Here is a 13,060-nt window from a genome sequence, read left to right on the forward strand (position 1 = left end):
CCAGGTATCCCGCCTGCAGTAGACGGAATGTGGCAATGGAACGCTGGCTGCGCGTGTCATAATAGGCTCTGAGCCTTTATATACCTGCGCACAGCAGCAGCCACCTTCAGTCTGCTGCTGGACAGCCAGCAGCAGCAGCAGCAGGAGAGGTAATTAATCAGCAACCCTCCTGCTAAGGGTAGACAGCTGCTCGTTCCACCCCCCCCCCCCGCCTTAATTGGTTCTCCTCCCTTCCAACGGTGTTGAGGCGGGTGGGAACAGCCGGGGGTTGAGGGTACTGTGCTAAAAGAGGTGGAGTTATGCAGATCTAAAACGCGTGGATTGCAGCAGCAGCAAGCCGAAAAGTGCAGGCATGTGAGGGATCTAGAGGTTGACAGCATGTCTTCTTAACGGGAGTCCAGGTGGCCATCTCCACAAATGGACTTTTCAGAATCCTTGGGTGGCACCGTAGTCGGAAACCAATTCTGGTTATCGCTTCTCGGCCTTTTGGCTAAGATCAAGTGTAGTATCTGTTCTTATCAGTTTAATATCTGATACGTCCCCTATCTGGGGACCATATATTAAATGGATTTTTAGAACAGGGAGATGGAAAAAGAGCTTGCTCTGTCCACTCCACGCATTGACCTGGTATTGCAGTATCTCCAGGACCGGTGCACCCCTTCTTTAATGCAGTTTCTAAAATCAGAAAGAATTGAATTCAATGCTTTTTGTTCATTTGGCTTGTTTGTCGGATTTTGGGATGGACTCTTTGGCTTTGCTTTTCTTCTCCTCATTGGATTTTTCATGTTAAAAGTTGCAGAAGCCAGATGACAAGCTCATTTTGGTTCAACTTCAGCAACTGTGCATTGCATTGCCATGTAATGTAATGCAATGCTATCTATCTAGCTCTCCCTCTATACTTCCTTTTGGATAAACAGACATATTAGTCAAGCATTTTGGAGCTTTCACCTAAATAACTACAGGTGGTGAGATAAGCTGCACAATATAATTGACCTTTCAGTATATTGTTGCACACACACCATCTATTTAGCAAATGCCCTTGTTATCAACAGCAGCCTTTTAAACTCACCTGAGCTAACAGGTATGTGAGCTGGTTACTCTGCTGCGCTTAAAATTTCTTTTTTGGTTTGCTACAATGCCTTTTCTGAAACGTTGTCTCCCTCTGCTGGAACACTGACTTCTTTCATTTAATGCCTGCAGACTATAAAAGAGAAACCAACCCAAAAAGTTTGGTTGATTAGTCTGTGGCATTCTTTTAAACTGTTGCTTATGGCGGTCTCTGTGAGCTTCTCAGTGACATTCAGCCATCCAGGTATCCCGCCTGCAGTAGACGGAATGTGGCAATGGAACGCTGGCTGCGCGTGTCATAATAGGCTCTGAGCCTTTATATACCTGCGCACAGCAGCAGCCACCTTCAGTCTGCTGCTGGACAGCCAGCAGCAGCAGCAGCAGCAGGAGAGGTAATTAATCAGCAACCCTCCTGCTAAGGGTAGACAGCTGCTCGTTCCACCCCCCCCCCGCCTTAATTGGTTCTCCTCCCTTCCAACGGTGTTGAGGCGGGTGGGAACAGCCGGGGGTTGAGGGTACTGTGCTAAAAGAGGTGGAGTTATGCAGATCTAAAACGCGTGGATTGCAGCAGCAGCAAGCCGAAAAGTGCAGGCATGTGAGGGATCTAGAGGTTGACAGCATGTCTTCTTAACGGGAGTCCAGGTGGCCATCTCCACAAATGGACTTTTCAGAATCCTTGGGTGGCACCGTAGTCGGAAACCAATTCTGGTTATCGCTTCTCGGCCTTTTGGCTAAGATCAAGTGTAGTATCTTTTGAAAAGGCAGTTTTGTCCTTGGGCTGCCCTAGTAAATTGATGCATATTACACACTGGTTTGGTGCACTTGTTAGTACGCCAGGTGGCTCATAGAGTTATCTGATGGAAAACATGGCCCTCCAGGATCGAAGTCACTAGGCTGGGTAAGTGTGAGGGCTTTGGAGCAATGTGCCCCAGGAGTAGGCGCCCTGGTGGGAGTCCAAGCTTACTGGGACTGGGAACCCCAGAAAGACTTGGCTTCGTCGCACGCCGCACCTTTGCCAATCATACTTTCTGAGCAACCCCCCCTATTCCTGGCCTCCGGGCTAGGAAGGGGAATTTTTATAAACCCGGTCGGAGGTCCGGTCAGCTTTGGGCTGAGAAACCAACACAGGCTCCAGCTCCACTAGGGTGGCAGCCTAGATGGAAGCTGGGAGCACGAAAACGGCTCTTCTCCGGCTTCGGCTAGGGAGAGTATCGGAGATCCCTGACCCTCGCTGTGGCCTTCTGGCTCGGAGGGATGGGGATGGTTTATTGGGGACCCTCTCCTCCGGGAAGGGTCCACATGAATCCTCGCCTCGTGCGCTGTTTTGGTGTGACTTCGGTCACATTTTTCAGTGCCTTGGATGCAGCTTCAATCAAAAAATCTGTTCTTTTAAGAACACAAGAGCTACGATCTACACTTGACGAGAGCGATCGAACTCGGAAGGAGAAGAGCTTCGGAGCCCAGCTGACATCGGAGAAGGAAGGCGGATATCGGTGGGAGGAAGAAGCTCTAAAGAATCCAGAAGAAGACGAAGACTCGGAGAAGAATCGGACTGTCCTGTGGAATCTTCGAGGAAGAAAATCATCGAGACAAAGACCTTTCGGGGAATTTGTCCAGAACACGACGGGAGAAGAATCTGCATAGCTCCACCCATTCCGGGAAGAGTTCCAGATCCAGCTCCAAGAAGTAACTGCAGGAGGAAAGCCATGGCAAGCGCTGCGAGGAAGGCCGAAAAGAAGAGCCTGGAGCAGGGGACAGCCAGGAGGGCGCAGCCAGGAGCCGATTCTGACCCCAAGGACTCTGCCTCCACGGCTGGCCAGCAGAAGGGACCCCAGAAGCCCCGCCACGAAGCTCCAGCCCTGGAGCCATGGATGCGGCAGACGGTGGCCCTGAAGCTGAAGGAAGTGGATGGGAGGGTGCCGGACATGTCCTCGGACGTGTTCTGCCAGAAGATGCTGCTGGATCGAGGATTCTCCAGGTCGGACACCCTCAGCATCCAGACCTTCTTGACGGGGATCTTCTTCGTCACCTTCGCCACTGTGAACACCTGCAGGAGGTTCTGGGAAATGGTAAGCGCAAAAGGACCGGATAATTCTTTCTCTGCCTTTACAGGTAGCTGCCCTATCCAGAGGGACGAAAGGAGGATCACGGTCTCCATGTGCAACCCGCACACCCCAGGCCAAGACATCTGTACCTTCCTGAGACGCTTCTGTTTGGTTGTGAAGGAACCCTCTCACATCCTGAATGGACTCGGCTTCTGGACAGGTAAGTGGTCGGTGACCGTTAGACTTCACAGGGACCTGGCGTACTCAGACGGACTTCGGCACCTGCCCCCGACATTCTCCCTGGGCAACTCCTACGGCCTCATCTATTACCCGGACATGCCGCGGAACTGCAGGAGATGCGGCAAGAATGGCCACGAGATGAAGGACTGCAAGGAGGATGCCTGCAGGATTTGTCGAGTGACGGGACACAGCTCGAAGGACTGCCCGAAGAAGACGTCCTGCAACCTGTGTGGGCTGGCGGCTCATCTGTACAAGGATTGCCCCAAGCGTGAGAGATCCTGGGCATCGGTGGTTGCGACAACCCCAGCTCCGGAGGACAAGGCCCCGACGACCAGGCCTGTGAAGGTCAAGGACGCGACGACCAAGGCCCCAGCGGCCAAGGCTGAGACGACCAAGGCCAAAGCGGTCAAGGAGTCGGTGGCCAAAGCCCCAGCGACGGTCCCAGCAGCTCCGAAGCAGAAGAAAAAGTCAAAGGAGGGTAAGAGTTCTGTCACCCCTCTCTCGATCCCTCCCCCTGCCACCCCCGTCAAATCCCCCCCCACCCCGGCCACCCCTGCTGAGGATTCCACTTCCTCTTCCTCCTTCCCCTACTCCTCAGCAGGTGTCCTTTCCCCTGCCCCGGCAGCCACTCTCCCTCCCCAGACCATGGTAGCGGTGGAATTAACCTTTCCTCCACCCGCCGCTATCTATTCCGAGGAGGATTTTCCCCTTCTTGTCTCCCCAGTTCCAACCCGGGGAAAGAGGAAGGTGGAGGACAGCCCTGCTACTGAATCCTCCAAAAAGAAGATTCTGGATTTCGTAGGCGAAAAGGAGGATACCCTCCCTCAGCCAGAAGAGATGGAGCACATGGTTGAGACCCTGGTGGCCGAGCCAGAAGAGGAGGAACTGGTGGTCGCCGAGATCGAGGCCGCGCTGCTTGACCAGATGGAGGAAGAGGGCCTGCTGGTGATCCCGTCACCAGCAGTCAACACCGATGAGGGACTACCCGACCGGAGTGGTAACTAAGGTGTATTGCCTGCGCTAACTTTTTCTTTTTTCCCTACATGATGGCTAATATTAACTTATTTTCCATTAATGTCAGGAGCATCAAGGACAAGTTCAGACGTCAGACTATTTATGCCTTCCTTACTTCCCAGTTGTGTGATGTTTATATGTTGCAGGAATGTTCCCTTCCCTCCTCTAGGTCCTTCAAACATCTGGCCAGGGAGTGGTCCCACGGTCCATCCTACTGGTCCGGTGGGGGTGACTGCAAGTCTGCGGGGGTCGCAATTCTGATCAGGGGGGGCGCATTCACGCTTGAGTCCGTCCAGGAGCTCATCTGCGGCAGGGCTCTTGTTGTAGATGGCAACTGGGCAGGAGAACCTGTCAGGTTCATCAACGTGTATGCGTCCCCACTGAAGAATGAGCGTTTGGAGCTTTTCCAGACCCTGCGGCTTCAGCTTGCCACCACCAGGACCTTAGTGATGGCCGGGGATTTCAACTGCCCCATCGAGGAGGATGGTCGTAGTTCTGGCACATCTGCCAAGTTGGACATCACGTCCAAGCTGCTCATCGAGATGGTAACCGAGGCCTCTCTTCAGGACGTGGTGGGCTCCATGGGGAGAGGCTCCACGAACTATTCGTGGAGCCGACCCGATGGCTCACTCCGCTCCAGGATTGACTTTGTGTTCACCTCTCGGGCAGTCAGGCAGAGTAGGCACTCGATGGTCCCCTGCTTCTTCTCCGACCACAGAGCCATTCACTTACAAGGTGTCCTCGGCGACGGTTTTCCGTCCGGCCCCGGCTCCTGGAAGCTGAATTGTGCTCTGCTGGCTCAGGATGAAGTCGTGGAGGAGCTGAGAGCGGCCTACGCAATGTGGCAGTCCTACAAGGGTAGCTTCCAAACAGTCTCTGATTGGTGGGAATATGTTAAACTTGAGTTTCGCTGTTTCTTTCAGGCCAAGGGTCGACAACAGGCGTGTGAGAAGAGGAGGGACTTCAGAGGGCTGCAGCGCGAGCTGCGGTCGCTGCAGGACCTTCTTCACTGCGGCTGGGACGTGAGGGAGGAGCTGGAGGAGACCAAGAAGAGCCTGAAAAGGCACTTTGAGGAGGAGTCCAAGCGAATCGTCTTCCGTTCCAAAGTGGAGAATCTGGAGAAGGGTGAGAAATGTAACTCATTCTTTTTCAGGAAACTTCATGCCGGTCACACGCCCCTGAACGAGCTGCGAGACGAGAGCGGAAACATGCGACGTGGGAAGGAGGACGTGATGAGGGTCGTCAGCGACTTCTACAGCGAACTCTACTCCCACAAGACTACCGACCCCGACGCTGCTGATAAGTTCCTGTCAGGTATCACTAACCATCTTGATCCTGCAGGCACGGCAGCCTTGGACAAACCTCTGATGGTGGGCGAATTGCTCTCTGCCGCTAAATCCTTTAGGACCGGCAGGACCCCGGGCAGTGATGGTCTTCCAGCTCTATGTAGCGCAGGGAGACGTCATCTGTCCGGACCTGTTGGACCTGTACGAGGAGATGGTGGTGGAGGGTAGAATGCCTCCATCTTTGAGGGAAGGAATGGTCACGATCCTGTACAAGCGGAAGGGAGAGAGGTGCGACCTGAGGAATTGGCGTCCCATCACTCTGCTCAACGTGGACTACAAGATCCTGGCCAAGACGATGGCGACACGACTTAAGACGGTCATCGGACGGATCATCCACCCGGACCAGACCTGCGGCATCCCTGGACGTCGCATCGCAGACAGCCTCGCTCTCGTGCGGGACACGGTCGAGTACATCAAGGTCCGCCGCGCACACGCGGCCCTGGTCTCCTTGGATCAGGAGAAGGCCTTCGACCGGGTTTCCCACGAGTTCATGGGCCGAGCTCTGCACCGGTTAGGTTTGGGTAACATGTTTTGTTCGTATGTCCGTCTGATGTATTTTGATATCCACAGCTCGGTGTTGGTGAACGGCTGGAAGACTGACCCCTTCCTCTCTGGGGTCAGACAAGGCTGCCCTCTATCACCTCTTCTTTTTGTTTGTGTTATAGAACTCTTCGCAGAGGCTATCCGGCAGAATGGAGAGATCAGAGGGATCACCGCACCGGGTCCGGGACGACACGAGGTCAAGTGCTCGCTCTACATGGACGACGTCACCGTCTTCTGCGCTGATCGTGGTTCAGTCGACGCCCTCGTCCAGACGTGTGAGAGGTTCGGCCGGGCTTCAGGGGCCAAAGTCAACTGTAGGAAGTCGGAAGCCATGCTCTTCGGGGATTGGCAGCCGGCCTCCTCCGCCCCCTTCCCCTTCAACATTCAACCGGATTTCCTCAAGGTGCTGGGAGTCTGGTTCGGGAAGGAAGGAGCGGCCCTCAAGTCCTGGCAAGAACGCTTGGCCAAGGTGAAGCAACGGATCGGACTCTGGAGCCTCAGACACCTCACTTGTGAGGGTAAGGCACTCGTCCTGCGTAATGAGGTCCTGCCCGTCTTGCAGTACACGGCGCAGGCCTGGCCCCCACACGTCACTGTGTGCAGGGCCATTACCAGGACAGTGTTTCACTTTGTCTGGGGATCCAAGATGGACAGAGTCAGGCGGGCCGTCATGTACAAGGAGCCTCGCAAGGGTGGGAAGGGCGTTCCAGATATCCCCACCCTCCTGCGATCCTCTTTTGTGTGTGATTATGTCCGCCGGACTTTGCAAGTCAAGAATGGCTCCGCGGGCAGGTCCATGTCTCGCTTCTTCCTGCTTCCTCTTTGGAGGCGACTCGGCTGGGACAAGTGGGACAGCTCCTTCCCCTACAACTGGACGACGCCATGGTTCTACGGAGACGTCGTTCGATTTGTGGGGGAACATCAACTGGAGGGACTCAAGCCCGACTTGTGGAAGCCCAAAACTATCCACAAGCTCATCAGAGCCAAGGATGACGTGGAGAACATCACAGGACTTCACCAGGACACGCTGGAGACTGTGTGGACAAATGTGTCGTCTGACAGGCTGACGAACGGGCACAAGGAATTGTCGTGGATGGCGATTCAGGGCGGACTGCCCGTCCGGTCATTCATGCATGCCCGGAACCTGTGCAAGACCCGGTACTGCCCAAGGTGCCCCTTCGTGGAGGAAACATCTTTGCACACTTTTTGGGACTGCGGATTTGCACAGCGCCTGTTGACTGCCCTTGAGGACGACCTGAGGAACTCTGTCCCCAGGGCGAGCCTATCGCACCATTCTGTGCGTTACGGACTCTTCCCTGGGGTTCATACCGTCGGAGCCATCCAGGAGGCTTGGCGCCTTATGAACTGCTTCAAGGATGCCGTTTGGGTCGCCAGGAACCGGCTCATCTTGAGGAGGGAGAGGATGTCCATCCAGGACTGCCGCAGGCTGATCCACAGCCTGCTCAGAGACTATTCCATCGTGGACGGTCCGGAGGACGAGGATGAGGACTAAACCCCTCCTCCCCCTCTCCCCTTATGTGTCTTGTCTTTCAATAAAGCTTTGGGCCTGTGATTTTCCCCTCCCCATCCCCTTTTTCCCAATCCCCATCCCTTATCACGATTCGTCGTACTGTATTGATTGACATGCTTTTTCTTTCAGATTGAGTGTTTTGTGTAGCATAGGGGTGTGATGTGTCTAGTTAGTGCGTCGTATCCTCATGCTATGTAAATATGATGTAGAATTCTGTGTGTACTGGGCTGCGGCACTGTACACTGTCTGTTAACTTATTTTTTGTGCTAATAAAAGATATATTCAATCAAAAAATCTGTTCTTATCAGTTTAATATCTGATACGTCCCCTATCTGGGGACCATATATTAAATGGATTTTTAGAACAGGGAGATGGAAAAAGAGCTTGCTCTGTCCACTCCACGCATTGACCTGGTATTGCAGTATCTCCAGGACCGGTGCACCCCTTCTTTAATGCAGTTTCTAAAATCAGAAAGAATTGAATTCAATGCTTTTTGTTCATTTGGCTTGTTTGTCGGATTTTGGGATGGACTCTTTGGCTTTGCTTTTCTTCTCCTCATTGGATTTTTCATGTTAAAAGTTGCAGAAGCCAGATGACAAGCTCATTTTGGTTCAACTTCAGCAACTGTGCATTGCATTGCCATGTAATGTAATGCAATGCTATCTATCTAGCTCTCCCTCTATACTTCCTTTTGGATAAACAGACATATTAGGCAAGCATTTTGGAGCTTTCACCTAAATAACTACAGGTGGTGAGATAAGCTGCACAATATAATTGACCTTTCAGTATATTGTTGCACACACACCATCTATTTAGCAAATGCCCTTGTTATCAACAGCAGCCTTTTAAACTCACCTGAGCTAACAGGTATGTGAGCTGGTTACTCTGCTGCGCTTAAAATTTCTTTTTTGGTTTGCTACAATGCCTTTTCTGAAACGTTGTCTCCCTCTGCTGGAACACTGACTTCTTTCATTTAATGCCTGCAGACTATAAAAGAGAAACCAACCCAAAAAGTTTGGTTGATTAGTCTGTGGCATTCTTTTAAACTGTTGCTTATGGCGGTCTCTGTGAGCTTCTCAGTGACATTCAGCCATCCAGGTATCCCGCCTGCAGTAGACGGAATGTGGCAATGGAACGCTGGCTGCGCGTGTCATAATAGGCTCTGAGCCTTTATATACCTGCGCACAGCAGCAGCCACCTTCAGTCTGCTGCTGGACAGCCAGCAGCAGCAGCAGCAGCAGGAGAGGTAATTAATCAGCAACCCTCCTGCTAAGGGTAGACAGCTGCTCGTTCCACCCCCCCCCCGCCTTAATTGGTTCTCCTCCCTTCCAACGGTGTTGAGGCGGGTGGGAACAGCCGGGGGTTGAGGGTACTGTGCTAAAAGAGGTGGAGTTATGCAGATCTAAAACGCGTGGATTGCAGCAGCAGCAAGCCGAAAAGTGCAGGCATGTGAGGGATCTAGAGGTTGACAGCATGTCTTCTTAACGGGAGTCCAGGTGGCCATCTCCACAAATGGACTTTTCAGAATCCTTGGGTGGCACCGTAGTCGGAAACCAATTCTGGTTATCGCTTCTCGGCCTTTTGGCTAAGATCAAGTGTAGTATCTGTTCTTATCAGTTTAATATCTGATACGTCCCCTATCTGGGGACCATATATTAAATGGATTTTTAGAACAGGGAGATGGAAAAAGAGCTTGCTCTGTCCACTCCACGCATTGACCTGGTATTGCAGTATCTCCAGGACCGGTGCACCCCTTCTTTAATGCAGTTTCTAAAATCAGAAAGAATTGAATTCAATGCTTTTTGTTCATTTGGCTTGTTTGTCGGATTTTGGGATGGACTCTTTGGCTTTGCTTTTCTTCTCCTCATTGGATTTTTCATGTTAAAAGTTGCAGAAGCCAGATGACAAGCTCATTTTGGTTCAACTTCAGCAACTGTGCATTGCATTGCCATGTAATGTAATGCAATGCTATCTATCTAGCTCTCCCTCTATACTTCCTTTTGGATAAACAGACATATTAGGCAAGCATTTTGGAGCTTTCACCTAAATAACTACAGGTGGTGAGATAAGCTGCACAATATAATTGACCTTTCAGTATATTGTTGCACACACACCATCTATTTAGCAAATGCCCTTGTTATCAACAGCAGCCTTTTAAACTCACCTGAGCTAACAGGTATGTGAGCTGGTTACTCTGCTGCGCTTAAAATTTCTTTTTTGGTTTGCTACAATGCCTTTTCTGAAACGTTGTCTCCCTCTGCTGGAACACTGACTTCTTTCATTTAATGCCTGCAGACTATAAAAGAGAAACCAACCCAAAAAGTTTGGTTGATTAGTCTGTGGCATTCTTTTAAACTGTTGCTTATGGCGGTCTCTGTGAGCTTCTCAGTGACATTCAGCCATCCAGGTATCCCGCCTGCAGTAGACGGAATGTGGCAATGGAACGCTGGCTGCGCGTGTCATAATAGGCTCTGAGCCTTTATATACCTGCGCACAGCAGCAGCCACCTTCAGTCTGCTGCTGGACAGCCAGCAGCAGCAGCAGCAGCAGGAGAGGTAATTAATCAGCAACCCTCCTGCTAAGGGTAGACAGCTGCTCGTTCCACCCCCCCCCCCCGCCTTAATTGGTTCTCCTCCCTTCCAACGGTGTTGAGGCGGGTGGGAACAGCCGGGGGTTGAGGGTACTGTGCTAAAAGAGGTGGAGTTATGCAGATCTAAAACGCGTGGATTGCAGCAGCAGCAAGCCGAAAAGTGCAGGCATGTGAGGGATCTAGAGGTTGACAGCATGTCTTCTTAACGGGAGTCCAGGTGGCCATCTCCACAAATGGACTTTTCAGAATCCTTGGGTGGCACCGTAGTCGGAAACCAATTCTGGTTATCGCTTCTCGGCCTTTTGGCTAAGATCAAGTGTAGTATCTGTTCTTATCAGTTTAATATCTGATACGTCCCCTATCTGGGGACCATATATTAAATGGATTTTTAGAACAGGGAGATGGAAAAAGAGCTTGCTCTGTCCACTCCACGCATTGACCTGGTATTGCAGTATCTCCAGGACCGGTGCACCCCTTCTTTAATGCAGTTTCTAAAATCAGAAAGAATTGAATTCAATGCTTTTTGTTCATTTGGCTTGTTTGTCGGATTTTGGGATGGACTCTTTGGCTTTGCTTTTCTTCTCCTCATTGGATTTTTCATGTTAAAAGTTGCAGAAGCCAGATGACAAGCTCATTTTGGTTCAACTTCAGCAACTGTGCATTGCATTGCCATGTAATGTAATGCAATGCTATCTATCTAGCTCTCCCTCTATACTTCCTTTTGGATAAACAGACATATTAGGCAAGCATTTTGGAGCTTTCACCTAAATAACTACAGGTGGTGAGATAAGCTGCACAATATAATTGACCTTTCAGTATATTGTTGCACACACACCATCTATTTAGCAAATGCCCTTGTTATCAACAGCAGCCTTTTAAACTCACCTGAGCTAACAGGTATGTGAGCTGGTTACTCTGCTGCGCTTAAAATTTCTTTTTTGGTTTGCTACAATGCCTTTTCTGAAACGTTGTCTCCCTCTGCTGGAACACTGACTTCTTTCATTTAATGCCTGCAGACTATAAAAGAGAAACCAACCCAAAAAGTTTGGTTGATTAGTCTGTGGCATTCTTTTAAACTGTTGCTTATGGCGGTCTCTGTGAGCTTCTCAGTGACATTCAGCCATCCAGGTATCCCGCCTGCAGTAGACGGAATGTGGCAATGGAACGCTGGCTGCGCGTGTCATAATAGGCTCTGAGCCTTTATATACCTGCGCACAGCAGCAGCCACCTTCAGTCTGCTGCTGGACAGCCAGCAGCAGCAGCAGCAGCAGGAGAGGTAATTAATCAGCAACCCTCCTGCTAAGGGTAGACAGCTGCTCGTTCCACCCCCCCCCCCGCCTTAATTGGTTCTCCTCCCTTCCAACGGTGTTGAGGCGGGTGGGAACAGCCGGGGGTTGAGGGTACTGTGCTAAAAGAGGTGGAGTTATGCAGATCTAAAACGCGTGGATTGCAGCAGCAGCAAGCCGAAAAGTGCAGGCATGTGAGGGATCTAGAGGTTGACAGCATGTCTTCTTAACGGGAGTCCAGGTGGCCATCTCCACAAATGGACTTTTCAGAATCCTTGGGTGGCACCGTAGTCGGAAACCAATTCTGGTTATCGCTTCTCGGCCTTTTGGCTAAGATCAAGTGTAGTATCTGTTCTTATCAGTTTAATATCTGATACGTCCCCTATCTGGGGACCATATATTAAATGGATTTTTAGAACAGGGAGATGGAAAAAGAGCTTGCTCTGTCCACTCCACGCATTGACCTGGTATTGCAGTATCTCCAGGACCGGTGCACCCCTTCTTTAATGCAGTTTCTAAAATCAGAAAGAATTGAATTCAATGCTTTTTGTTCATTTGGCTTGTTTGTCGGATTTTGGGATGGACTCTTTGGCTTTGCTTTTCTTCTCCTCATTGGATTTTTCATGTTAAAAGTTGCAGAAGCCAGATGACAAGCTCATTTTGGTTCAACTTCAGCAACTGTGCATTGCATTGCCATGTAATGTAATGCAATGCTATCTATCTAGCTCTCCCTCTATACTTCCTTTTGGATAAACAGACATATTAGGCAAGCATTTTGGAGCTTTCACCTAAATAACTACAGGTGGTGAGATAAGCTGCACAATATAATTGACCTTTCAGTATATTGTTGCACACACACCATCTATTTAGCAAATGCCCTTGTTATCAACAGCAGCCTTTTAAACTCACCTGAGCTAACAGGTATGTGAGCTGGTTACTCTGCTGCGCTTAAAATTTCTTTTTTGGTTTGCTACAATGCCTTTTCTGAAACGTTGTCTCCCTCTGCTGGAACACTGACTTCTTTCATTTAATGCCTGCAGACTATAAAAGAGAAACCAAGCCAAAAAGTTTGGTTGATTAGTCTGTGGCATTCTTTTAAACTGTTGCTTATGGCGGTCTCTGTGAGCTTCTCAGTGACATTCAGCCATCCAGGTATCCCGCCTGCAGTAGACGGAATGTGGCAATGGAACGCTGGCTGCGCGTGTCATAATAGGCTCTGAGCCTTTGTATACCTGCGCACAGCAGCAGCCACCTTCAGTCTGCTGCTGGACAGCCAGCAGCAGCAGCAGCAGGAGAGGTAATTAATCAGCAACCCTCCTGCTAAGGGTAGACAGCTGCTCGTTCCACCCCCCCCCCCCCGCCTTAATTGGTTCTCCTCCCTTCCAACGGTGTTGAGG

At 50.7% G+C, this 13,060-nt stretch overlaps 5 non-coding genes and 1 pseudogene across 5 annotated transcripts; all 6 read left to right on the forward strand.

The window, feature by feature from the left end:
• The first annotated feature begins 470 nt into the window (after positions 1-470).
• On the forward strand, positions 471-661 carry LOC141160681 (U2 spliceosomal RNA). Its single transcript, XR_012250435.1, has one exon. It is a non-coding gene; the product is annotated as a U2 spliceosomal RNA (small nuclear RNA).
• Positions 662-1,779: 1,118 nt separating this feature from the next.
• On the forward strand, positions 1,780-1,895 carry LOC141160351 (U2 spliceosomal RNA; annotated as a pseudogene).
• A 6,146-nt stretch (positions 1,896-8,041) lies between these two features.
• On the forward strand, positions 8,042-8,234 carry LOC141160116 (U2 spliceosomal RNA). Its single transcript, XR_012250093.1, has one exon. It is a non-coding gene; the product is annotated as a U2 spliceosomal RNA (small nuclear RNA).
• Positions 8,235-9,352: 1,118 nt separating this feature from the next.
• On the forward strand, positions 9,353-9,543 carry LOC141160682 (U2 spliceosomal RNA). Its single transcript, XR_012250436.1, has one exon. It is a non-coding gene; the product is annotated as a U2 spliceosomal RNA (small nuclear RNA).
• A 1,120-nt stretch (positions 9,544-10,663) lies between these two features.
• Positions 10,664-10,854, forward strand: LOC141160683 (U2 spliceosomal RNA). The gene has a single exon (XR_012250437.1). It is a non-coding gene; the product is annotated as a U2 spliceosomal RNA (small nuclear RNA).
• A 1,119-nt stretch (positions 10,855-11,973) lies between these two features.
• Positions 11,974-12,164, forward strand: LOC141160684 (U2 spliceosomal RNA). Its single transcript, XR_012250438.1, has one exon. It is a non-coding gene; the product is annotated as a U2 spliceosomal RNA (small nuclear RNA).
• The last annotated feature ends 896 nt before the right edge of the window (positions 12,165-13,060 follow it).

The sequence above is a fragment of the Phyllobates terribilis genome, unplaced genomic scaffold (assembly GCF_046119375.1).
Source record: "Phyllobates terribilis strain yellow unplaced genomic scaffold, ASM4611937v1 Scaffold_8__6_contigs__length_399053987, whole genome shotgun sequence".
NCBI classification, from domain to species: domain Eukaryota; kingdom Metazoa; phylum Chordata; class Amphibia; order Anura; family Dendrobatidae; genus Phyllobates; species Phyllobates terribilis.